A 25,171-nucleotide genomic window follows, 5' to 3' on the forward strand; every position below is an offset into this window, starting at 1 on the left:
ATTCAATAACAGCTGGTGAAGCCAGGCACACTCTCACAGTTACAAGTTTTACAAAAGGAATACAAATACATAACATTGGTTTACAAATAGAATGGTTTTATATGATTAAAACTACTTTTCATATACATAAAAAAATATAGGGTTTTCTGGAACAATTTACATATTCAAGAAATAGAAAACATTCTTTCAAACATAAACACTTATGCACTCACTCAACTTTATGTTGATACTCTCTTTTCAAATTACTTGTATAATCAGGGAATCAGTAGACAGGTACTCCTTGAGCTTTTGAGAAGATGGAGCTATTTTGAATCTTGTCTTCTTCTTTTGTATAACTATTTTGGTTTCAATATACAATTATGGAACACATGTAAATACTTATACTTTTTAAATACAATGGTTGTTTGTAGTTTGATTACTATAATGCATGTGTTATGATACTACAAATGAAGTCATCCACCCCCGGACGTTCTGTCGTCTGGTTTGGGGGTTTGACAGATTGGTATCAGAGCATTGTTTATAGTGAAATCAGTATATCAATCCACAAAAGATATACAAACTATAAATACATTGGGGCTAAGAGCACTGACTACAAGTATACTTTTTAAAAATTTAAGTATTTTTACAAGTATATACTAACACTCATACCTACAAGTACAGTATCACATTCATAAGAACTTAATAATATTTGGATGTTGGACATTACAGTCAAACCTGGGCAGCTATGTAATCATATCTGGGATTAATATAGCCTGATCAACATATTTGAGATATGATCAACATGTGTTTGGGAGTGATAGTTGATGGGTTTGAGCCATAAGAACTTTCCTATGTGCACATGCAAACCCTAATGCTTGGATCTAGGTTTCTCTAATTGAACATGCAATGTTTCCAAGGCTTACAATGCTAGATCTAGAGATAACAATTAAGTCATAACACATGAAATCAGATCTAGAAGAATACCTTAAGTTGCTTGCTTGAATCTTCTTGTTCTTCGAGCTTAGAGTCACAATTGTCACTCCTCTAATGGCTTACAAACACCAACTAGCAAGAGGATGATTTGGAGAGAGAGAAGAGAGATGAGAAAATCGACTCTAGGGTTTCAATCTTACAAGAGTGGCCGATTTCCCTCACCCATAGGGTCTATTTATACTATGAGCTACTAGGGTTACATCCTTAACCCTAATTGAATAACTTAGGCCCTAAGCAATCCAAGGATCCTTCTAGATATGAGGCTTGGACGAATTCAAGATATCCTAACCCTAAAATTCGGCCACCCTAATATCCATAAGGATTCATAGCCCAAAAACACAACTATCACACATTTGACAGTTTAAGCCCCTTTATTCAATTAACCTCTTTTAGTCACCAAATTAATTCCTAATTAATTTATGACTAATATTAATTAAATAATATTATTATTCCTTTAATATATTATTCTTATAACATATTAATATAATAATATCTCTTCTCTCTATATCAACCTGTCAAGTTGCTATGGTGAAGGGAACCCAAAAGGACCATGCACAACCGGGTCAAGTACTTACCAAATATAGTTACGGGCTTAGACACTAATCCAACTGTCTCCCACTTGGATAAGTCTAGTAACTATAGACGCAAACACAATCCGATTAGCAATCGTAGCTCTCAAAGACGCTGTCAAACTCTAATCTTATCAGTATCCTGTCCTTCAAATAAGGGATCGTATAATCCTCTGTTCTAGATATCGTGCGGACAATTACATGGAACATGGTCATACTTATTGTCCTGCAATTGGTTTCTCAATCTCAGATTCATTTGACATAGAACTTAATTGAACACATCAATTCAGTCCTGACCGGGCCCAGCACATAAGTCAAATCAAATCATCGAGGGGTCCTGATATCGCTTTTACCCTCTTAGGATAAAAGGAACAGATAAACTTCGACTTATATGCATCTACTATCCACTAATCAAATCACACACAATAATGTGTTTTATAACATCAAGTTGCTGATGCGTTTGCGCATTATCAATGCATAACCAATTAACAAACAATAAACCATATATCTAGGTTTTAAGACCATATGATATTACCATCTTGCGATCACTCGTGATAAATTCCATGAAGTGATTCCAACAAGTGTGGGTTTATTCCAATGCTCAAATCAAGTTCATAAGCACTGATGAACGTTGTAGCAAACCTTTGCTACGTCTAATACACTTTAGACAATCTACACACCAATTCATGACAGTCTTCATTCATATCTACTTCCAACATATGAACGACTGTGGACCATTCGAATAATTCGATTATTATTAAATAACTTAATTATTCAGGAAGTCAAAACACGCAAAATGAAACAATAGGTAAAATATTAACATAAGACAGTAACATTACTAATAAATAATACTCCTTTATTTAATCATCAAATTTTTAATAACAACTTATCTAGTACATGTTTCCAAACTATCTAATTTAAACTAATATCGTCCTTCAGCCCAATGCTCCTAGCGTGCTGCAAATGCTTAACCCTGCTCAGTCCCTTCGTAAGCGGATCTGCTGGGTTATCTTCTGACGATACCCTCTTCACTACGAGGAGTCCTTCTTCCACCCGATGTCGAATAAAGTGATATTTTCTGTCGATATGTCGAGATCTACCGTGATCTCTTGGTTCCTTGGTCAAGGCAACCGCTCCTTCATTATCACAAAAAATCTCCATGGGCTCCTTTCTGGCTGGCACAACTCCAAGGTCTCCAATGAAGTTTTTCAACCATATTGCCTCCTTTGACGCTTCACTTGCTGCAATGTACTCTGATTTACACGTTGAATCAGCTACAGTTTCCTTCTTGGAACTCTTCCAAGTTACTGCTCCTCCATTGAGGGTAAAGACCCAGCCCGACTGCGAACGATAGTTGTCCCTGTCGGTCTGAAAACTGGCGTCGCTGTACCCTCGCACCTTTAAGTCATCACTCCCACCGAGGACTAGAAACCATTCCTTGGTCCTCCGAAGGTACTTAAGAATGTTCTTGACTGCGATCCAATGCGCTCTGACAGGGTTCCCTTGATATCTGCTGACCATGCTCAAAGCGAAGGCCACATCAGGGCGAGTGCAATTCATAGCGTACATGATCAAGCCGACTGCGGAAGCGTAAGGTACTCGGCTCATTTCTGCTATCTCGACTTTAGTACTCGGACTCTGAGTCTTACTCAACTTGGCATTACTTTGGATTGGTAACTCCCCTTTCTTTGAATTCTCCATACTAAAATGTTTTAGTACCTTGTCCAAGTAAGTGTTCTGACTAAGTCCTATTAGTCTCTTACTTCTGTCTCTCACTATCCTTATTCCCATAATATAGGAAGCCTCTCCGAGGTCCTTCATAGCGAAGCACTTCCCGAGCCAGGACTTAACCTCCTGCAGTGTCGGGATGTCGTTTCCTATGAGTAGTATGTCATCGACATACAATACGAGGAAGCTTACTACACTCCCACTGGCTTTGACATATACACAAGACTCATCTTCGCTTCGCAGAAAACCAAATTCTTTGACCTTCTCGTCGAAACAAAGATTCCATCTGCGAGACGCTTGCTTAAGTCCATAAATAGACTTCTCAAGCTTACACACTCTATTGGGATGCTTCGCATTGACAAAACCCTCTGGCTGAGCCATGTAAACATCCTCAGCCAACTTCCCATTAAGGAAAGCGGTTTTGACATCCATTTGCCATATTTCATAGTCATGAAATGCAGCAATGGCCAGCATCACCCTGATAGACTTTATCTTCGCAACTGGTGAGAAGGTTTCGTCGTAGTCAACTCCAGGAGTTTGAGTGAAACCCTTCTGCTATAATCATCTGTGAAAGTCACATAGAAGCGATTTGCGTCCCTTGTGGTGGATCTAAAGGGTCCACATACATCTGTATGTATGAGATCCAATAAACCCTCACCTCTCGCACAAGTGCCAGTGAAGGGTGACTTGGTCATCTTTCCAAGTAAACAAGACTCGCATACGTCATCGTCCCTAAGGTCGAATGACTCCAACACTCCATCCTTTTGGAGTTGGGCTATGCGTTTCTTATTGACATGTCCAAGACGACAATGCCACAAGCATGCTCTATCCATACTATTGGAAGAATCCACACATAATACATCATTTCCTAAGTTGTCTACAACCATCACAGTTTCATATATTCCATTACAAGACAATGCTTCAAAATATAAAACATTATTAAAATAAGCATAAATAGAACCCTTTTCATTATCAAATGAATATCTAAAGCCTTGTTTATATAAACCATGAAATGAAATGATGTTTCTAGCCATATCTGGCGAATAGCAACAATTATTCAAATTTAAATCTAAATCATTACTAAGCACTAAGGAATAAACTTCAATCTTGGTCACAGACGACGATCTTCTGTTTCCCATGATCAGATTCATCCTTCCACGCTCCACATCCCTATTTCTTCTTAGTCCCTGCAAATCAGAACTTATGTGAAAACCACATCCTGTATCAAGAATCCAAGAAGTAGCATGTGACAAACTATTAGATTTAATTGTGTAAATACCTACGAAAGATGGCTTGATCTTTCCATCCTTGATGGCCTGCAGATATTCTGGGCAGCTTCTCTTCCAATGCCCTATCTTGTGGCAGTGGTGGCACTCTGCCTCCTTGGGGTTTGAGTTGGGTTTAGCAGAACCAACTTTGGTTCCACTAGAAGAGGTGCCATCTTGAGACTTTCCCTTGTGGTGGATCCTTGAGGAGGCCTTCCTCTTCTTACCCTTCCCTTGCCCTATTGCCAAGACAGGGGCAGCAGCTGGAGTGGGAGGTGATGCAACAGATTTATCCTTGAGGTTGCTCTCAACAGTCCTCAACAAGCCCTGAAGCTTGCTCAAGGATACTTCTTCCTTATTCATGTGATAGGTCATGCGGAACTGGCTATAGCAGGAAGGCAATGAGTGAAGGATAATGTCAATTACTAGCTCTTCATCGAAGTTCACATTCAACTTCAGCAGACGATCAACATATCTCTGCATCTTTTGCAGATGGGTAGTAAGAGACTCTCCATTTCCCATTTTGGTAGTGATCATCGAAGTGATGATCTCATACCTTTCTTGCCTGGCGCTCTGGTGGTAGCGTTCCAGCAGATCCTGATGCATCTCGTAGGGGTACTTGTCCTCATAGGACTTTTGAAGTTCAGCAGTCATAGTTGCGAGCATGATGCAATGGACTTTCGTGGCATCACGCTCGTGGCCCTCGTAGGCCGCGATCTAATCGGCAGTAGCAGTTTCAAGGTCAATCTCCTTAAGCTTCTCGTTGAGGACATACTCTTTGTCCTCGTAGCGAGTGACCATGCGAATGTTGCGGATCCAATTACTGAAATTGGTCCCATCGAAGATCACTTTCTCACTCAAGTTCATGAGTGAGAATGAACCAGAGGAGTTTGACCCTGAAGCGTTGTTGTTTGCGTTCGACATCTGAAATGGAAAAAAAAGAACAAAGTTGATTAGAAATGAATTTCCCAAATTAATCACCCAAATGAAAAAATTAGGGCTAGGAACCAACAACATTATCCACTAATTAGAAGAGGGATGCCGTAATCTAATAAGTAAATAACTTGAAGGCAAGTGAATGTCGATTCACTAATTCTCCACCATGAAAAACGAAAAGAAATTAGGTTTTAAATGTATTGAAAACTCCTAGATCTTTTGAGATACATTGAACTTTTCAATGGCATGTTTAAATCTCGATATGCCCCTCTCGTTTGTGACTGGGATGCCGAGGATCACAAAGTGGGTGTGAATAACCATGCAAATGTACATGGTGCCCTCATTGTTACAGTTACCTATTCAATGTGCTGGTTAACCACACACGCTCCATTGAACTATAACAAACAACGAGTCACCCTTTGCCACCTTTGCTTAGAACCCAATTAATGTTTCGGTTAACCACACGCGCTTCATTAACGTCTTAGCAAGGGTACAAAGTGTAATTTCATGGAATTGCATCAATTCACTTTTGCCTAAAGTAACTAAGATTGGGAATTTTGTAAAAACATTTAGTTACTTAATATAGATTCATTATACTTTTAATGAGGAAAGGTTTGGCCGATCCTACCCGTTCGGCTAACGACCATCCACCAATCAAGGAAGCGGTGGGTGAGAATGGACACCCATTAAACGGCCATTTTATAGGCCATAACCTTATACCCCCCTTATAGATTGGCTTCGTGAATGAGGCCTACTAACGGTAAGACTAGCATTTAAGTTATACATATATATATTAATCTTATAATATTATAAGTATAGGGTTGAATTTTAAAACTTGTAAAATTCTAGGGTTTGAAATTTAAATTATTCAAATTAAACTTTTAATCGCAAAACTTAAATTTCAAAACTTGAGGGCAAGTTTTGAACTTTTAAAAACATAAAGGATCAAATAGCAAATAATATAAATCAACTAATTAGTTTAATGATTATCTAAATTTGACCTAGTCAATATTACTTGCAAGACAATTTACCAATGTAATTCAAATAATCAATTATTATCATATAAGGAAATTATTATTCAATCAAATGGTAATTATCTTTTGTTTGGTCAAGGATATACTCAAATATATGATAAAATTCGGATTTTAATGACCCAAAACAATTAAGGCAAGTATCCTCAAGCAAAACAACAAGAAATCCCGAAATCTACTCTAACTGACGCTTGAACTCGCCGAGTTCCATTATGAACTCGCCGAGTTGGTGCTACTCGCCGAGTTGGTGCTACTCGCCGAGTTGGTGCTACTCGCCGAGTCCACAATGGGACTCGCCGAGATCATCAGTCAGGGTCACAAAAAATGATTTTTTCATGCAAAAAGCAATCAACCAAAGCATCAATTCAATAGAAGTCAATCAAGGCTCTGATACCACTGATGGGTTTGAGCCATATGAACTTTCCTATGTACACATGCAAACCCTAATGCTTGGATCTAGGTTTCTCTAATTGAACATGCAATGTTTCCAAGGCTTACAATGCTAGATCTAGAGATAACAATTAAGTCATAACACATGAAATCAGATCTAGAAGAATACCTTAAGTTGCTTGCTTGAATCTTCTTGTTCTTCGAGCTTAGAGTCACAATTGTCACTCCTCTAATGGCTTACAAACACCAACTAGCAAGAGGATGATTTGGAGAGAGAGGAGAGATGAGAAAATCGGCTCTAGGGTTTCAATCTTACAAGAGTGGCCGATTTCCCTCACCCATAGGGTCTATTTATACTATGAGCTACTAGGGTTACATCCTTAACCCTAATTGAATAACTTAGGCCCTAAGCAATCCAAGGATCCTTCTAGATATGAGGCTTGGACGAATTCAAGATATCCTAACCCTAAAATTCGGCCACCCTAATATCCATAAGGATTCATAGCCCAAAAACATAACTATCACACATTTGACAGTTTAAGCCCCTTTATTCAATTAACCTCTTTTAGTCACCAAATTAATTCCTAATTAATTTATGACTAATATTAATTAAATAATATTATTATTCCTTTAATATATTATTCTTATAACATATTAATATAATAATATCTCTTCTCTCTATATCAACCTGTCAAGTTGCTATGGTGAAGGCAACCCAAAAGGACCATGCACAACCGGGTCAAGTACTTACCAAATATAGTTACGGGCTTAGACACTAATCCAACAGTCTCCCACTTGGATAAGTCTAGTAACTATAGACGCAAACACAATCCGATTAGCAATCGTAGCTCTCAAAGACGCTGTCAAACTCTGATCTTATCAGTATCCTGTCCTTCAGATAAGGGATCGTATAATCCTCTGTTCTAGATATCGTGCGGACAATTACATGGAACATGGTCATACTTATTGTCCTGCAATTGGTTTCTCAATCTCAGATTCATTTGACATAGAACTTAATTGAACACATCAATTCAGTCCTGACCGGGCCCAGCACATAAGTCAAATCAAATCATCGAGGGGTCCTGATATCGCTTTTACCCTCTTAGGATAAAAGGAACAGATAAACTTCGACTTATATGCATCTACTATCCACTAATCAAATCACACACAATAATGCGTTTTATAACATCAAGTTGCTGATGCGTTTGCGCATTATCAATGCATAACCAATTAACAAACAATAAACCATATATCTAGGTTTTAAGACCATATGATATTACCATCTTGCGATCACTCGTGATAAATTCCATGAAGTGATTCCAACAAGTGTGGGTTTATTCCAATGCTTAAATCAAGTTCATAAGCACTGATGAACGTTGTAGCAAACCTTTGCTACGTCTAATACACTTTAGACAATCTACACACCAATTCATGACAGTCTTCATTCATATCTACTTCCAACATATGAACGACTGTGGACCATTCGAATAATTCGATTATTATTAAATAACTTAATTATTCAGGAAGTGAAAACATGCAAAATGAAACAATAGGTAAAATATTAACATAAGACAGTAACATTACTAATAAATAATACTCCTTTATTTAATCATCAAATTTTTAATAACAACTTATCTAGTACATGTTTCCAAACTATCTAATTTAAACTAATATCGTCCTTCAGCCCAATGCTCCTAGCGTGCTGCAAATGCTTAACCCTGCTCAGTCCCTTCGTAAGCGGATCTGCTGGGTTATCTTCTGACGATACCCTCTTCACTACGAGGAGTCCTTCTTCCACCCGATGTCGAATAAAGTGATATTTTCTGTCGATATGTCGAGATCTACCGTGATCTCTTGGTTCCTTGGTCAAGGCAACCGCTCCTTCATTATCACAAAAAATCTCCATGGGCTCCTTTATGGCTGGCACAACTCCAAGGTCTCCAATGAAGTTTTTCAACCATATTGCCTCCTTTGACGCTTCACTTGCTGCAATGTACTCTGATTCACACGTTGAATCAGCTACAGTTTCCTTCTTGGAACTCTTCCAAGTTACTGCTCCTCCATTGAGGGTAAAGACCCAGCCCGACTGCGAACGATAGTTGTCCCTGTCGGTCTGAAAACTGGCGTCGCTGTACCCTCGCACCTTTAAGTCATCACTCCCACCGAGGACTAGAAACCATTCCTTGGTCCTCCGAAGGTACTTAAGAATGTTCTTGACTGCGATCCAATGCGCTCTGACAGGGTTCCCTTGATATCTGCTGACCATGCTCAAAGCGAAGGCCACATCAGGGCGAGTGCAATTCATAGCGTACATGATCAAGCCGACTGCGGAAGCGTAAGGTACTCGGCTCATTTCTGCTATCTCGACTTTAGTACTCGGACTCTGAGTCTTACTCAACTTGGCATTACTTTGGATTGGTAACTCCCCTTTCTTTGAATTCTCCATACTAAAATGTTTTAGTACCTTGTCCAAGTAAGTGTTCTGACTAAGTCCTATTAGTCTCTTACTTCTGTCTCTCACTATCCTTATTCCCATAATATAGGAAGCCTCTCCGAGGTCCTTCATAGCGAAGCACTTCCCGAGCCAGGACTTAACCTCCTGCAGTGTCGGGATGTCGTTTCCTATGAGTAGTATGTCATCGACATACAATACGAGGAAGCTTACTACACTCCCACTGGCTTTGACATATACACAAGACTCATCTTCGCTTCGCAGAAAACCAAATTCTTTGACCTTCTCGTCGAAACAAAGATTCCATCTGCGAGACGCTTGCTTAAGTCCATAAATAGACTTCTCAAGCTTACACACTCTATTGGGATGCTTCGCATTGACAAAACCCTCTGGCTGAGCCATGTAAACATCCTCAGCCAACTTCCCATTAAGGAAAGCGGTTTTGACATCCATTTGCCATATTTCATAGTCATGAAATGCAGCAATGGCCAGCATCACCCTGATAGACTTTATCTTCGCAACTGGTGAGAAGGTTTCGTCGTAGTCAACTCCAGGAGTTTGAGTGAAACCCTTCGCAACCAATCGCGCCTTATAAGTGTGTACGTTTCCATCCACGTCAGTCTTCTTCTTGAAGATCCACTTGCACCCGACCGTCTTACGACCTGGTACATTGTCAACCAAATTCCAAACTTGGTTGTCATACATGGATTAGATCTCGCTATCCATAGCTTCTTTCCACTTTGAAGACTCTGGGCCTGCCATGGCTTCCTTATAGCTGTTAGGTTCGTCCATATTCACTAGTGTACTATCACTAATGAACGTATCCCCTTCCATAGTAATATGAAAACCATAAAACTGGGGTGGAACACTAACTCTTTCCGAACGTCTAAGAGGTAAGGATTCGTCAATCGGTTCAACTGGAGTTTCCTCCTCGGGTTGAGCGCCAGTGTTAGAGGTTCCTTCATCGCTCGATTCTTGAAGCTCTTCAAGATCGATCTGCCTCCCACTGTCTCCTTGGCTTATGAGTTCTCGCTCTAGGAAAACCCCTCTCCTCACAACGAAGACAACATTGTCACTCGGTCTGTAGAAAAGATATCCAAAGGATTTCTGTGGGTAGCCGATGAAAATACATCGCTCACTACGAGGTTCGAGCTTGTCGTGAGTTTACCGTCTTATGAAAACCTTGCAACCCCAAACCTTGATATGTGTTAACGAGGGAGCCTTCCCTGTCCACATCTCGTGAGGTGTTTTGGCAACCTTCTTCGTAGGTACTAAGTTAAGGATATGGCCGGCAGTCTCTAAGGCATACCCCCAGAAAGAGATAGGTAGTGAAGCACGACTCATCATGGAACGAATCATGTCTAGCAAGGTTCGATTACGCCTCTCAGCTACACCATTCAATTGTGGTGTCCTAGGTGGCGTCAATTGTGAAACTATTCCACATTCCTTGAGGTAGTCGTGGAATTCAAGACTTCGGTACTCTCCACCTCGATCAGATCGAAGCATCTTGATTTTCCTGCCCAATTGATTCTCCACTTCTTGTTTAAACTCTTTGAACTTTTCAAAGGTTTCTGACTTGTGCTTGATCAAGTAGATATACCCATATCTGCTATAATCATCTGTGAAAGTCACATAGAAGCGATTTGCGTCCCTTGTGGTGGATCTAAAGGGTCCACATACATCTGTATGTATGAGATCCAATAAACCCTCACCTCTCGCACAAGTGCCAGTGAAGGGTGACTTGGTCATCTTTCCAAGTAAACAAGACTCGCATACGTCATCGTCCCTAAGGTCGAATGACTCCAACACTCCATCCTTTTGGAGTTGGGCTATGCGTTTCTTATTGACATGTCCAAGACGACAATGCCACAAGCATGCTCTATCCATACTATTGGAAGAATCCACACATAATACATCATTTCCTAAGTTGTCTACAACCATCACAGTTTCATATATTCCATTACAAGACAATGCTTCAAAATATAAAACATTATTAAAATAAGCATAAATAGAACCCTTTTCATTATCAAATGAATATCTAAAGCCTTGTTTATATAAACCATGAAATGAAATGATGTTTCTAGCCATATCTGGCGAATAGCAACAATTATTCAAATTTAAATCTAAATCATTACTAAGCACTAAGGAATAAACTTCAATCTTGGTCACAGACGACGATCTTCTGTTTCCCATGATCAGATTCATCCTTCCACGCTCCACATCCCTATTTCTTCTTAGTCCCTGCAAATCAGAACTTATGTGAAAACCACATCCTGTATCAAGAATCCAAGAAGTAGCATGTGACAAACTATTAGATTTAATTGTGTAAATACCTACGAAAGATGGCTTGATCTTTCCATCCTTGATGGCCTGCAGATATTCTGGGCAGCTTCTCTTCCAATGCCCTATCTTGTGGCAGTGGTGGCACTCTGCCTCCTTGGGGTTTGAGTTGGGTTTAGCAGAACCAACTTTGGTTCCACTAGAAGAGGTGCCATCTTGAGACTTTCCCTTGTGGTGGATCCTTGAGGAGGCCTTCCTCTTCTTACCCTTCCCTTGCCCTATTGCCAAGACAGGGGCAGCAGCTGGAGTGGGAGGTGATGCAACAGATTTATCCTTGAGGTTGCTCTCAACAGTCCTCAACAAGCCCTGAAGCTTGCTCAAGGATACTTCTTCCTTATTCATGTGATAGGTCATGCGGAACTGGCTATAGCAGGAAGGCAATGAGTGAAGGATAATGTCAATTACTAGCTCTTCATCGAAGTTCACATTCAACTTCAGCAGACGATCAACATATCTCTGCATCTTTTGCAGATGGGTAGTAAGAGACTCTCCATTTCCCATTTTGGTAGTGATCATCGAAGTGATGATCTCATACCTTTCTTGCCTGGCGCTCTGGTGGTAGCGTTCCAGCAGATCCTGATGCATCTCGTAGGGGTACTTGTCCTCATAGGACTTTTGAAGTTCAGCAGTCATAGTTGCGAGCATGATGCAATGGACTTTCGTGGCATCACGCTCGTGGGCCTCGTAGGCCGCGATCTAATCGGCAGTAACAGTTTCAAGGTCAATCTCCTTAAGCTTCTCGTCGAGGACATACTCTTTGTCCTCGTAGCGAGTGACCATGCGAATGTTGCGGATCCAATTACTGAAATTGGTCCCATCGAAGATCACTTTCTCACACAAGTTCATGAGTGAGAATGAACCAGAGGAGTTTGACCCTGAAGCGTTGTTGTTTGCGTTCGACATCTGAAATGGAAAAAAAAGAACAAAGTTGATTAGAAATGAATTTCCCAAATTAATCACCCAAATGAAAAATTAGGGCTAGGAACCAACAACATTATTCACTAATTAGAAGAGGGATGCCGTAATCTAATAAGTAAATAACTTGAAGGCAAGTGAATGTCGATTCACTAATTCTCCACCATGAAAAACGAAAAGAAATTAGGTTTTAAATGTATTAAAAACTCCTAGATCTTTTGAGATACATTGAACTTTTCAATGGCATGTTTAAATCTCGATATGCCCCTCTCGTTTGTGACTGGGATGCCGAGGATCACAAAGTGGGTGTGAATAACCATGCAAATGTACATGGTGCCCTCATTGTTACAGCTACCTATTCAATGTGCTGGTTAACCACACACGCTCCATTGAACTATAACAAACAACGAGTCACCCTTTGCCACCTTTGCTTAGAACCCAATTAATGTTTCGGTTAACCACACGCGCTTCATTAACGTCTTAGCAAGGGTACAAAGTGTAATTTCATGGAATTGCATCAATTCACTTTTGCCTAAAGTAACTAAGATTGGGAATTTTGTAAAAACATTTAGTTACTTAATATAGATTCATTATACTTTTAATGAGGAAAGGTTTGGCCGATCCTACCCGTTCGGCTAACGACCATCCACCAATCAAGGAAGCGGTGGGTGAGAATGGACACCCATTAAACGGCCATTTTATAGGCCATAACCTTATACCCCCCTTATAGATTGGCTTCGTGAATGAGGCCTACTAACGGTAAGACTAGCATTTAAGTTATACATATATATATTAATCTTATAATATTATAAGTATAGGGTTGAATTTTAAAACTTGTAAAATTCTAGGGTTTGAAATTTAAATTATTCAAATTAAACTTTTAATCGCAAAACTTATATTTCAAAACTTGAGGGCAAGTTTTGAACTTTTAAAAACATAAAGGATCAAATAGCAAATAATATAAATCAACTAATTAGTTTAATGATTATCTAAATTTGACCTAGTCAATATTACTTGCAAGACAATTTACCAATGTAATTCAAATAATCAATTATTATCATATAAGGAAATTATTATTCAATCAAATGGTAATTATCTTTTGTTTGGTCAAGGATATACTCAAATATATGATAAAATTCGGATTTTAATGACCCAAAACAATTAAGGCAAGTATCCTCAAGCAAAACAACAAGAAATCCCGAAATCTACTCTAACTGACGCTTGAACTCGCCGAGTTCCATTATGAACTCGCCGAGTTGGTGCTACTCGCCGAGTTGGTGCTACTCGCCGAGTTGGTGCTACTCGCCGAGTCCACAATGGGACTCGCCGAGATCATCAGTCAGGGTCACAAAAAATGATTTTTTCATGCAAAAAGCAATCAACCAAAGCATCAATTCAATAGAAGTCAATCAAGGCTCTGATACCACTGATGGGTTTGAGCCATATGAACTTTCCTATGTGCACATGCAAACCCTAATGCTTGGATCTAGGTTTCTCTAATTGAACATGCAATGTTTCCAAGGCTTACAATGCTAGATCTAGAGATAACAATTAAGTCATAACACATGAAATCAGATCTAGAAGAATACCTTAAGTTGCTTGCTTGAATCTTCTTGTTCTTCGAGCTTAGAGTCACAATTGTCACTCCTCTAATGGCTTACAAACACCAACTAGCAAGAGGATGATTTGGAGAGAGAGGAGAGATGAGAAAATCGGCTCTAGGGTTTCAATCTTACAAGAGTGGCCGATTTCCCTCACCCATAGGGTCTATTTATACTATGAGCTACTAGGGTTACATCCTTAACCCTAATTGAATAACTTAGGCCCTAAGCAATCCAAGGATCCTTCTAGATATGAGGCTTGGACGAATTCAAGATATCCTAACCCTAAAATTCGGCCACCCTAATATCCATAAGGATTCATAGCCCAAAAACACAACTATCACACATTTGACAGTTTAAGCCCCTTTATTCAATTAACCTCTTTTAGTCACCAAATTAATTCCTAATTAATTTATGACTAATATTAATTAAATAATATTATTATTCCTTTAATATATTATTCTTATAACATATTAATATAATAATATCTCTTCTCTCTATATCAACCTGTCAAGTTGCTATGGTGAAGGCAACCCAAAAGGACCATGCACAACCGGGTCAAGTACTTACCAAATATAGTTACGGGCTTAGACACTAATCCAACAATAGTAGTGTTGCGACATGTCTAAAACTTACCAACCATACATATACAGAAGAACTATAGAACAGAACATAAAGATTAAAATACTATAGGAGTATTTTAGGCACTATATACTAATAACAAACATGTGAAAACAAAAGAACCATTGTGGGTAGAACTATAAATATTAAGGGTATATTACAGTTATATAAAATTAGTATACACTTTATAGTTATAGTAATACCAAGAACAAGTCATACAGAATACATTACTTGTTAACTGTAAGTCTCTCTCGTAGAAACTTGTATCCTTAATCTATCGTTACTAAGTATATTCTTTATCTCTTATCCCTATTCTCGCTTAGATATCAATGGTTGGATTTCATTTACCCGGAGACCTTTACCTTCCCAATCAAGGACAAGATGAAAAGCTAGAAGAAAATCATGAAATTCCCTTAGATGATGATTTTGCAGAAAATGTTCCTGAAGACACTGATTCCGAATCAGAAGCCTATAATCCACCACTAGTTGCCCATAATCCAAATCCACGAAAAAAATTCCAAGGCCCGACGCCTTCGTGGGTTGAGAACTTAGGTAGGTGGAGCCGAGAGCAGGGTCAACCATTACCCTACAACAGAGACCGAAGCTTCTACAACATAAGTGAGGGAGGCTCTGCAGACAGAATTCTTCCCATCTTGGTTCGCCGAGTGGCTCGAAATGTTGAGCTAGGAATGACAGCCATTCAACAAACTGTGGACCTTGATGCTGACACGAATGCCAATACGGATCGTATTCGTAATCTTGAATTTGCTTATGACAGAGCAATGAGGGACAATGAGACTCTACAGCAAGAGCTAGCTACAACTCGAGCTGAATTCATAGAGCTTCGAGCACGTCAGACAGTGTATGAAAGACATCTACTTAATGTGGAGCGCTAGCTGGCTGAATTGAGGGTTCGTCCGAGTGATGCCCGTCTCCAATAGGAGATGCTCTACTTATCCTTTCTTTTGTTTAAGAAATAGATTATACTCTACTCTCCCTCTGCTTACTCTTTTGGTTATAGTTAAGTCTGTGGATATGTTCTAGCGTTATTTTTCATGTTTTTCAGTAAGACCGCAAAAATTTCATTTTCGGTAGGTCGGTTTGATGTCGATGTTTTTTTTTCAGTAATTTGGTGTATTGTAGACCTGTTTAGGGTCAAGTTTTCCAGACTTTATGTATTCAATATGCCAATAAAATCTACATGTATTTTCATACTCTTATATTTCCATTTGAAAGGTCGCCTCGACGAGTTGGATGCCCTGACTCGTCGAGTAGGCACGGATTGCTTAAGGTCATGTGCTTTCAGTAGTACGGGCCCAATACTACCTTCCACACCTATCCATACTTTCCTCGAGAATCATCCCGAATCCTCTAAGTCACCTACTCCACTGATGTACTAAATGTCTGCTAAACATCAACACGATACCCATCGAAGCACATCCTAGGCACCCCCTAAGTTCCCAACCTCACTGAACCGCCCCACTAAACTCACTTGAGCATATTCTAGGCTTTCCTAGGTTCCCAACCTCACCATGCCATCAGTTGCTGAAGAACTCCTCATGATGCCCGCCATCCACCTCCTGAATACTGTCATATTCACTTAGTAGCTGACTCCCATCATTCAAGAGTTCCACAAAGCACAAAGCAAGCAGCATTCGTGCAGTAACTCTCCAACCCATGAAACTATCATAGAACATTCAGCCCACATACCACAACTCATGCTATCCAAATCCACCCTCACTGGCGGCTGCCTTATGCATACAAATTATACACATAACAGGAAATAAGGCCAAATCAATTATTCTAAGGCTATAAGATCCTAACCACATACAATTTTTAAAGCATACACTTAGCAGTTACTAATATCAATAGTCATTCCCATTCCAGTATAACACCTAGTATCCTCAAAGCTCTAAAGCATCACATATCGGCTAATCTATCATTGACTAATCAGCACTAGCATGCAAGTCTACTAGCTCATACAATAAACATACAAGGCATCCCTCCTAGCATTATGTCATGCAAAACTGAGCAAATCCTTAGCCCTAACTAGCATGCGATTCATCGATCAAATCATATCAGATAACATGTATGGGTATTTTACGGAAACTTACTTGAGCTCAGCTGATTGCATGCACCACACCCTTTCTTATCTTAGAAAACTCTTTCCTTAAATACTTTTTCTTTTGAAAATTTCACCAAATCCTCAGTTTGAGTTCAGACACACTCAAGAGTATGTCTGAATCCCTCAAACCAAGGATCTGATACCAACTTGTAACGACCCAAAAACCAGCGGTAAAATTTTCATTTTTATTATAGTCAAAACACAGATACCGTCTAATCCAAACATTCCAAAACATTGCTAATTAGAAACATTTATCAGAGTTCATCCCAATATCACATATTGCAGAAAACTCGGTGTGTGCGCTGCGATCAATCCGGACCCTTCCGATGATACCTGAAACCATAAACAAAACTGTAAGAACGAAGCTTAGTGAGTTAACCATAACATACCCCACACAATCCACATAATCATATAAACCATATCAACCACATAAGCCATGCATATAAACATATAGGAATGCCATGGAAACCCTCCAACGTCTTACACCGGGTGCCATGGGAACCCCCACATGATCTTAGCCTATTGCCATGGGAACCCCCACATGGTCTTACAAACATATAAGGATGCCATGGAAACCCTCCAAGGTCTTACACCGGTGCCATGGGAACCCCCACATGGTCTTAGCCTGGAATGCCATGGGAACACCCTACATGGTCTAATCTCCAATTGCCTGGGGAACCCCCCGAGGTCTTCCATGCAAGTATCACAGAAACTGGTAGCATATCACATATCACATAAACAACTAGTATACCATATCACATAATCAGCTAGTATTCCACATATGACATAATGGGCCGGCCTTGGTGCCTTCGACCCATTGGTATGGTGAGAAGACTCACCTCAAATGCGAACTGTAGCTGAATAGGTCCAATCTCCGAGTATCATCTTTGTCGATTCCCTAATCATAAAAAACTCCTCAGATATAACTCATCCCTTCAAACCATTAAAATTCAACCCTGGACAAAGTCAAAGTCAAAGTCAACGCTCCGAGCTGACCTAACTCGTCGAGTTAGCCATCAACTCGTCGAGTCCACCCCAAGGTCAGAATCGCGCTATTGCGATCTAACTCGTCGAGTTTTCCTACAACTCGTCGAGTTCCTCCGTTTTCTAACAGAATCGGGGTAACCCCAACCCAACTCGCCGAGTTCACCTATGAACTCGTCGAGTTCTTCAGTCAGCCAACCCACTTAATGCATTAAGCCCTTTTTCTTGAATCTAAGGGTTCCAAACCTCAGATCCCCATCCATCGAGATGTCTAGAAGGGTAAAGTTTCCAAATTTACCCCCAAGGATCATCTAATAAGCTCTAAACGCAAACCCTAGTTCCCTTAAAGAGGGTCATGACCCAATAAGACCCTAAATCCTTACTTCAATGTTCCAAATTACAGATATGAGGTCCTAAGGTGGTTTAATCACGTAAAGTTTGCAACTTTACGTCCATCCATGCTTGTAACACGCTCTACGGTCCATTTAGGCTTCCTAATGAACATATTGCATGAATGGGACATGGAGGCCATTAAAGTTTGCAACTTGAAGCCTCAAGATACCATGGAGGGGTCAGATCTAGCTTGACAACCCCTGGAATCTACAACTTTTGGACAAATCAACCCAAAATCCCAAAATCATGCTTAAACTTCAAGAAATGAGATCTACTAAGCTACATGTCAAGGTTGAGATTTTATACCTCAAGGATGTAGCCTTTGATGTAGAGTTTCTGGATCCAAGATCACTCCTCCAAGCTTGATACTTCAGTTCTTCAAGACTTACATCAAGAATCACTCTAAAGCTCACAAAACTTAATGAACAAGGAGGGAGGCGGTTCTAGGGTTCTCTCTGGACAAGGAAGTCGGTAAGGAGGCCAGCCCCAGAAGTTAAGTCCTTTAAATAGGGTACAATGCCCGTAAAATTAGGGTTTTAATTTCCAATACCAACTCGTCAAGTTGGGGCTCCCCAACCCGTCGAGTAGGTCCTCCAATCTATGCGGCTGGAAACCCTTCTACTCGACGAGATGGAGTTGGAGCCTCCCAACTCGTCGAGTTCCTTGCAATACTTCAAAAGAACAAGAATAAATTCATACCATAAGATATCCCGAATGAACATTCGCTTTCCATGTAAACCCGAGCTGGAAAATTACCTAAATGTCTCTTTAATTCCGAAACACAAAGCGAATGCCCGAACTATCCGAATTACCTTAACCATTCCAACTGATTCTTGGACCCAACTCCTCTAGGGTCTGAAACCTGATAATGCCCATTCCTTTTATCACCAACTCAGAATGGGAACAGCGCGGAACAGGATGTTACATGATTATTCAAGGGGCAGTTCGTATTTGGAAGATGATATTTGTTTCTCTCGCTTTGAAGACCCCGTGTACTATTGAGTCTCACAATTTAGGGGGAGAAATGCCAAGAAGATCGAAAATTGTTATCTTCATCAGTTTCAACATCTAGGGGGAGATTGTTGAGTAATTGAGATATTGAAAGTGATTTGACATTTTTGTTTATTTAGGGAAGCCTATTTAGGGTTTTATATTTTTGGTAAATATTTTATGTTCCCTATAAATAATCATTAGGTTAGATTTTGAGGTAAGCTTTTTCCACATTAGGTTTTTCTTTGTACGTTCATATCCATATCAATATACATAAAACCTTTATCGGATTACTTGCATGTTATGGTGATTGATTCATGATTGTTCTTGATATTCCGCATTTGTCATCTCGTCATTATTCCTAACACTAATATGTACAGACGAGGGTCAAACAGGAAACACTGGAGGGCAGCATCATTTTTGCAATTAAGTTGTTTTGAAATCCAACAACCATATGTAGCCCTTCAAACCAGATTCCACGTACCGTAAATAGCCTAGAAGTAGTGTTACTTTTATTAGGAGCTTGTTGCTATAGTTGTATTTCTTCTTTCGAGGATACGAGTTCTCTATAGCCAATTTAGCTCTGATACAAATTTGTCACACCCCCGACCGAGGCGGCGGAACATGTCAGGCTGTACGACTAAGTTCATGGATCACAGATACACTGCATATATAACACAAGCACAACAGTAAAGAAAACAACATTTGTATTCCATATTTAAGTTTGAATACAGGGTTCTTACAGATAGTAGTAATACATGAATTTCCATAACAGATAGGCTTAACATAACAAAAACTAGAATTTAAATTGCCTACAATCCATGATTTTCCCAATGTTTGAAATGCTTGAAATCACTGATTTCCTGAGAATACATGTAGTTTGAAAGTCAACACAAGGTTAGTGAGAGTCACATGTTTTCTGCTAACAGCTGTATAATACTTTTAAAAAGTCTAAAAAGTATTTTCTTTGTAAGTATAACCATACTCAAAATAGTGTTCGTAAATAATATTTGAATTTTCAAAATGTATCATAAGTAAACCCATACTTTAAAATATCTTTGAGATCAACAAAATCCATGGTTTGTAGTGAGATAGAGAGTTTTTAGTTAATGGTTATAGTGGTTTTTATAACCGAGCTATGTGACTGTATGTGCCCCCTATGTCGCTTCATTATATGCCATAGTAACCATTGTATACACTTATCACCTGCTTTGATTGATCAGTTGAGGTTGTAGCTAGCAACCGTAGGTGGGGATGTCAACCCCATATAGATCTATACATATGTATCTCACTCCGAATATTAACGGTTATAGTAGTGTGGGTATACTATGTGTTTAGACTTAGCTAATGAATATAGTCTCACTAAAAATCCCTTAACTAAGGTAGTTGAAAAAGCTCTCAGCGTTAACCTATAAGTGGATAAGTTATTAGGCATAATGAATCTGTATAGAGTTTATAAAAGCATAATTGGTATACATTTACGTATGCTTCCTTGTATAAACTATGTAGTAGCAAGGCATATGTTGTTTTAAGAGTTGCAATATCCTAACAACATAACATAAGATTATCTTGATATTGGAAACTAGTATTCATGACATATAATGTCAAGCTATTATTTCATAACTAGTATAGTATTTGCATAAAATAATAGTATTTTAATTGTATTATGTATGAATTTATATCATATTGCACATGTATTCTCCCCCAAAACATGTAAAAATACAAAAAGAGGGGCTGTAACACTCACCTTAACGTGCGGTTGTCGGGTCGTTTTGAATATTGGATGCGAGAACCGAAATTTATTGTCGTGAATTTGAAACTTCGGGACTAATTTAGTTTCCTAGAAAATTTCAATATAAATTTATATTTGGAAGTTATTTGGTATTTTAACTAAAGTATAGGACCTAATTATAAATTTAATTAAACCAAAATAAATAAATATTTTCCAAAAATGAATTATTAAAATTTTATATTTAATTTCGGGTTTATTTTGAAAAGGATTGTCTATATAGGGGTAGGTTTTAAATATTTTAATTGAGTTTGAAGGTTTTGTGTCTAACTTTTAAAGAGACTTTCGAATTCGGGGTAGAAACTGTAACATTTGAATGAAGTTTGGACCAGTTATGACAAGGATTTTGAAAGGACGGAAGTATCTTAAATCTTTTTAAATGAATTTTTGGAATTGTGGACTGATTTTGTAAAGAATTTAAAAATTGGGTGAATAAGATGTATTTCGAAATGAGGTTTGCACAGTGGAGGAGGATGACCTCCTCGTCCTATTGTGTTCCATGCACACGAACAGAAAAAAAATAAGATCGGAACATTGAATTCGTGATCGACTGAAACAAAGCCTTCAAAGAAAATGATGGGGATGACTTACAACAACAACAACAAGCAAAGGGTGGCACACGGTGGCAGTGAACGGTGGTGAGGGTGGCAAGGGGACTCCGACGAGGACAACAGAGGGGGGGGGGGGGGGTTACGGGGCTTGTTGCCTCGTTTTTTCATGCAACAACACGACATGAGGGAAAGAAGGGATGGTGGGGAAGGTTTAACAGCAACACAACAACACACATATGGTGGTGGCGATGATCCTTGATGGCAGCGGCAGTGGGGTGGCAATGTACAGCAGGAGGCTGCTCTGTTGGCCTTCTGCTACTTCTTTCTTGCTTACTTTCGACATGGAAGAGAAAAGGGGGGAGAGGGACTGAAATGGTGTTTGGGGAGGTATAAGGGTGGTTTGGGGTGGTGGTTTTATGGTGGAATGATGGTGGTGTTGTGGTGGTGATGTTGTAATCAAGAGAGATATAGAGAGATATGGAGGGAGAGATAGAAACTGTGATTTTGGTGTGTTCAATTGAGATGATATGAACTCCATTTTATAGTCAAGAACACATACACACACACACACACTCCTTAAGAACCATACTTAACCACCATGTTTTGTACTCTCTTATGGAAGTGTATACTCAAGGTGGAGAGGATGAGGGAGGAAATGTCACATGCGGAAATTCACACAATGGGAGAAAATCTGATTTTTAAGTTTGCAATTGCATATGGGCCCCACATTAAGGTCACCTTCCCTTTAATTCCTCAAAACCACCATATTTTGGTGTATCGGATCCCGATGTCACAAAATTTTTCCGAAAGTATCGTTAGATAGAGTTTAATTCAAGGATTCAAAACCCAAACAAATTAATTTTTCGAGTTACGGAACTCCGGGAAATTGCGCCTAAATGACCCGTAACGCTCGATTTTTCGACTTTTGCAAAAATTTTCGCTAAAAATATTTTGCATCAGTCAGCACATTCAGTCAGATGTATAATCAAACAACATGGTGAAACATCCCAAAAATACAGTCTGAAAATTTAGTTTTAAATCGGTAATATAACCATAATTATCTTTTGACATATAAAAGTTATAAGTCGTGCATCTCAAAAAATATCATAACATATATTAAACATATCAAAGTAAAAACATCCCATGCTGAACAAATGGTGTGTGCACTGCAATCTTTCCGAGCTCCTCTTTTGAAAATTGAAGTACCTGAAACCAAAACTGAAACTGTAAACACGAAGCTTAGTGAGCTCCCCCAAACTACCACATACCATACAATAACACATATAACACATATTGGGCCTTGCCCACTGCATCGGGCCCCGCCCGGCATCGGACCGAAGTCCGGCATAACTTGGGCCCCGCCCACTACATCGGGCCCCGCCCGGCATCGGACCGAAGTCCGGAATAACTTGGGCCCCGCCCACTGCATTGGGCCCCGCCCGATATCGGACCGAAGTCCAGAAAAAAACTAAACATAACATAAGCATAAACATATAACATAATCACATATATTGCATCGGGCTTGCCCGGCATCGGACCGAAGTCCGGAACATATAACACATAACATAAACATGCATGAATCACAAAGACATCAAGCATACATAACTACTTCTCGGGACCACCCCGGCATCGGACCGAAGTCCGAAACTACTATCATCTAAACGGGTCGGCATTGTAGCCGTAGACCCGTTCCTACTGGAAGGAAACTTACCTCACACTGTTGAAGTCCTGTTGACAAAACCCTAGCTGCTGGATGATAGATTCCCGAATCTGTCAACATCAAAATAACACCCAGTTAATAATTGGGTTCCATCACCTATACTCATAAGTCCATGCTTGGGGTAAAAGACTGCTTTACCCTAATCTTAGCTTGACTCAAGCCCAGGGCCTAATCCAAGACCCAAAAGTCTAATAATGAGCCAAGGCCCATCTATGGCCCAATTTTCCCAAGTGGGCCCAAGTCTCTACATGGTCTTGCCTTAAGGACCAACCATTTATTCATGGTCCAATACTTGACATCCTGATGGTCCAATATCTCATAATCATCAAGGCCCAAACTATGGCCCATCTATGGCCCAATTTTCCAAATTGGGCCCAAACCCCCTTACATGGGCCTTACCCTTAAGCCCAATAAATTATTCTAGTCCATATGATTGTCCTTAAATGGCCCATTATTGGCCCAATCACCAAAGCCCAATGTAAAGGCCCAAGTGAAATTAGGGTTTCACATAAAATGACAATTAGGGTTAAGTGTTTCCCACTTAACCCATTAAGGACTTAATCCATTAAGTTCCTCTCTCTTCTAAATAAATCATATGGTGTGATCGGGTGTAAATCAAAATTCCATTCCAATGGCCCGAAAGTGGGTCCCGATAAGTCCAAGGCCCATATATCCAAAATTAGGGTTTTCTAAACCCTAATTAGGGTTTCCAACCAATCATAGTCCATTAGGCCCAAAACTAAGTCTTTAGGCCCATTAGAGTTTTGCTAGTCGGGGCACCACCCACTACCACCTCGGGTAGTGGTGGTCATCGGCGGCTCACGACGGCGGCCACCACCTCACGGTGGTGGTTATGGTTCTTTTCATTATTCTTTTTGCTAATTACAATTACAATGCTTAATCTCAAATAACACACATACCACACTAAGCTAAACACACACACAAACACAGTCACCCTAGTGGTGGCCGGTGGTGGTAGATGGTGGCAGCCACCACCTCACGGTGGTGGTTGCGGCTGATCTTGATCTTCCGGCTAGACAAAAACACTCTAACAAAAGAAATACAGCCACAAACACACTACAATAAACACACACTACACCCTTTGCCCGAAAAATTAACACAGCCACCCACCTTGTGGCGGTTGGCGACGGTAGAAACACGGAGAGGCGGCAGCGGCATTGATTTTGCGATGACAGCCACCACCTCACGGTGGTGGCGATGGTTTTTCTTGGTCTTCTGCCCGGTAACATGTCAACACAAGCGAGTGCACGCCGGAACTTCATCTAACCACCTCCACCCTTGCGGTGGCATGTCGGGGCTGACGACGAGACTAAAGGGGAGGCGAAAGGGTGGCAGCGGACGCAGCCCTTGACGGTAGAACTAGCAGCGAGGCGGTGACGGCGACACAACCACGACGACAGCCGCAGCGGCAGGAGGAGGCGCCTGCTCGAGTCCTCCTCGGCGATTGGAGTAGCAACGATGTTGGGAGGCCGACGACGCACTCCGGCAACAACGTCGTTGGCTGGGAACGGAAGCAACAACATCCACGACATCGGACTTCAGCTGCCTCGGCTCCTCCAGCGGCAACTTATGGCGGCATAGAACTGGAGATAGCGGCAGCAACAGGTTCGTGGTGGCGGCTTAGGTGGTCGACGGTCTTAGTGGTGGTGGTGTGGCGCCGGGAGGTGAAGAAGTGGGAGTGGCGGCCGGTGGCTATTCCCGACTGATCAGAATAGTGAACGAAGGGAGGGGGCGGCTGACTCCACACATGGCAGATGAACTCTCCCGTTAGGGTTAGG

Source organism: Lactuca virosa, chromosome 6 (genome assembly GCF_052849685.1).
Source record: "Lactuca virosa cultivar CGN04683 chromosome 6, Lactuca_virosa_CGN04683_v6, whole genome shotgun sequence".
Classification (NCBI taxonomy): domain Eukaryota; kingdom Viridiplantae; phylum Streptophyta; class Magnoliopsida; order Asterales; family Asteraceae; genus Lactuca; species Lactuca virosa.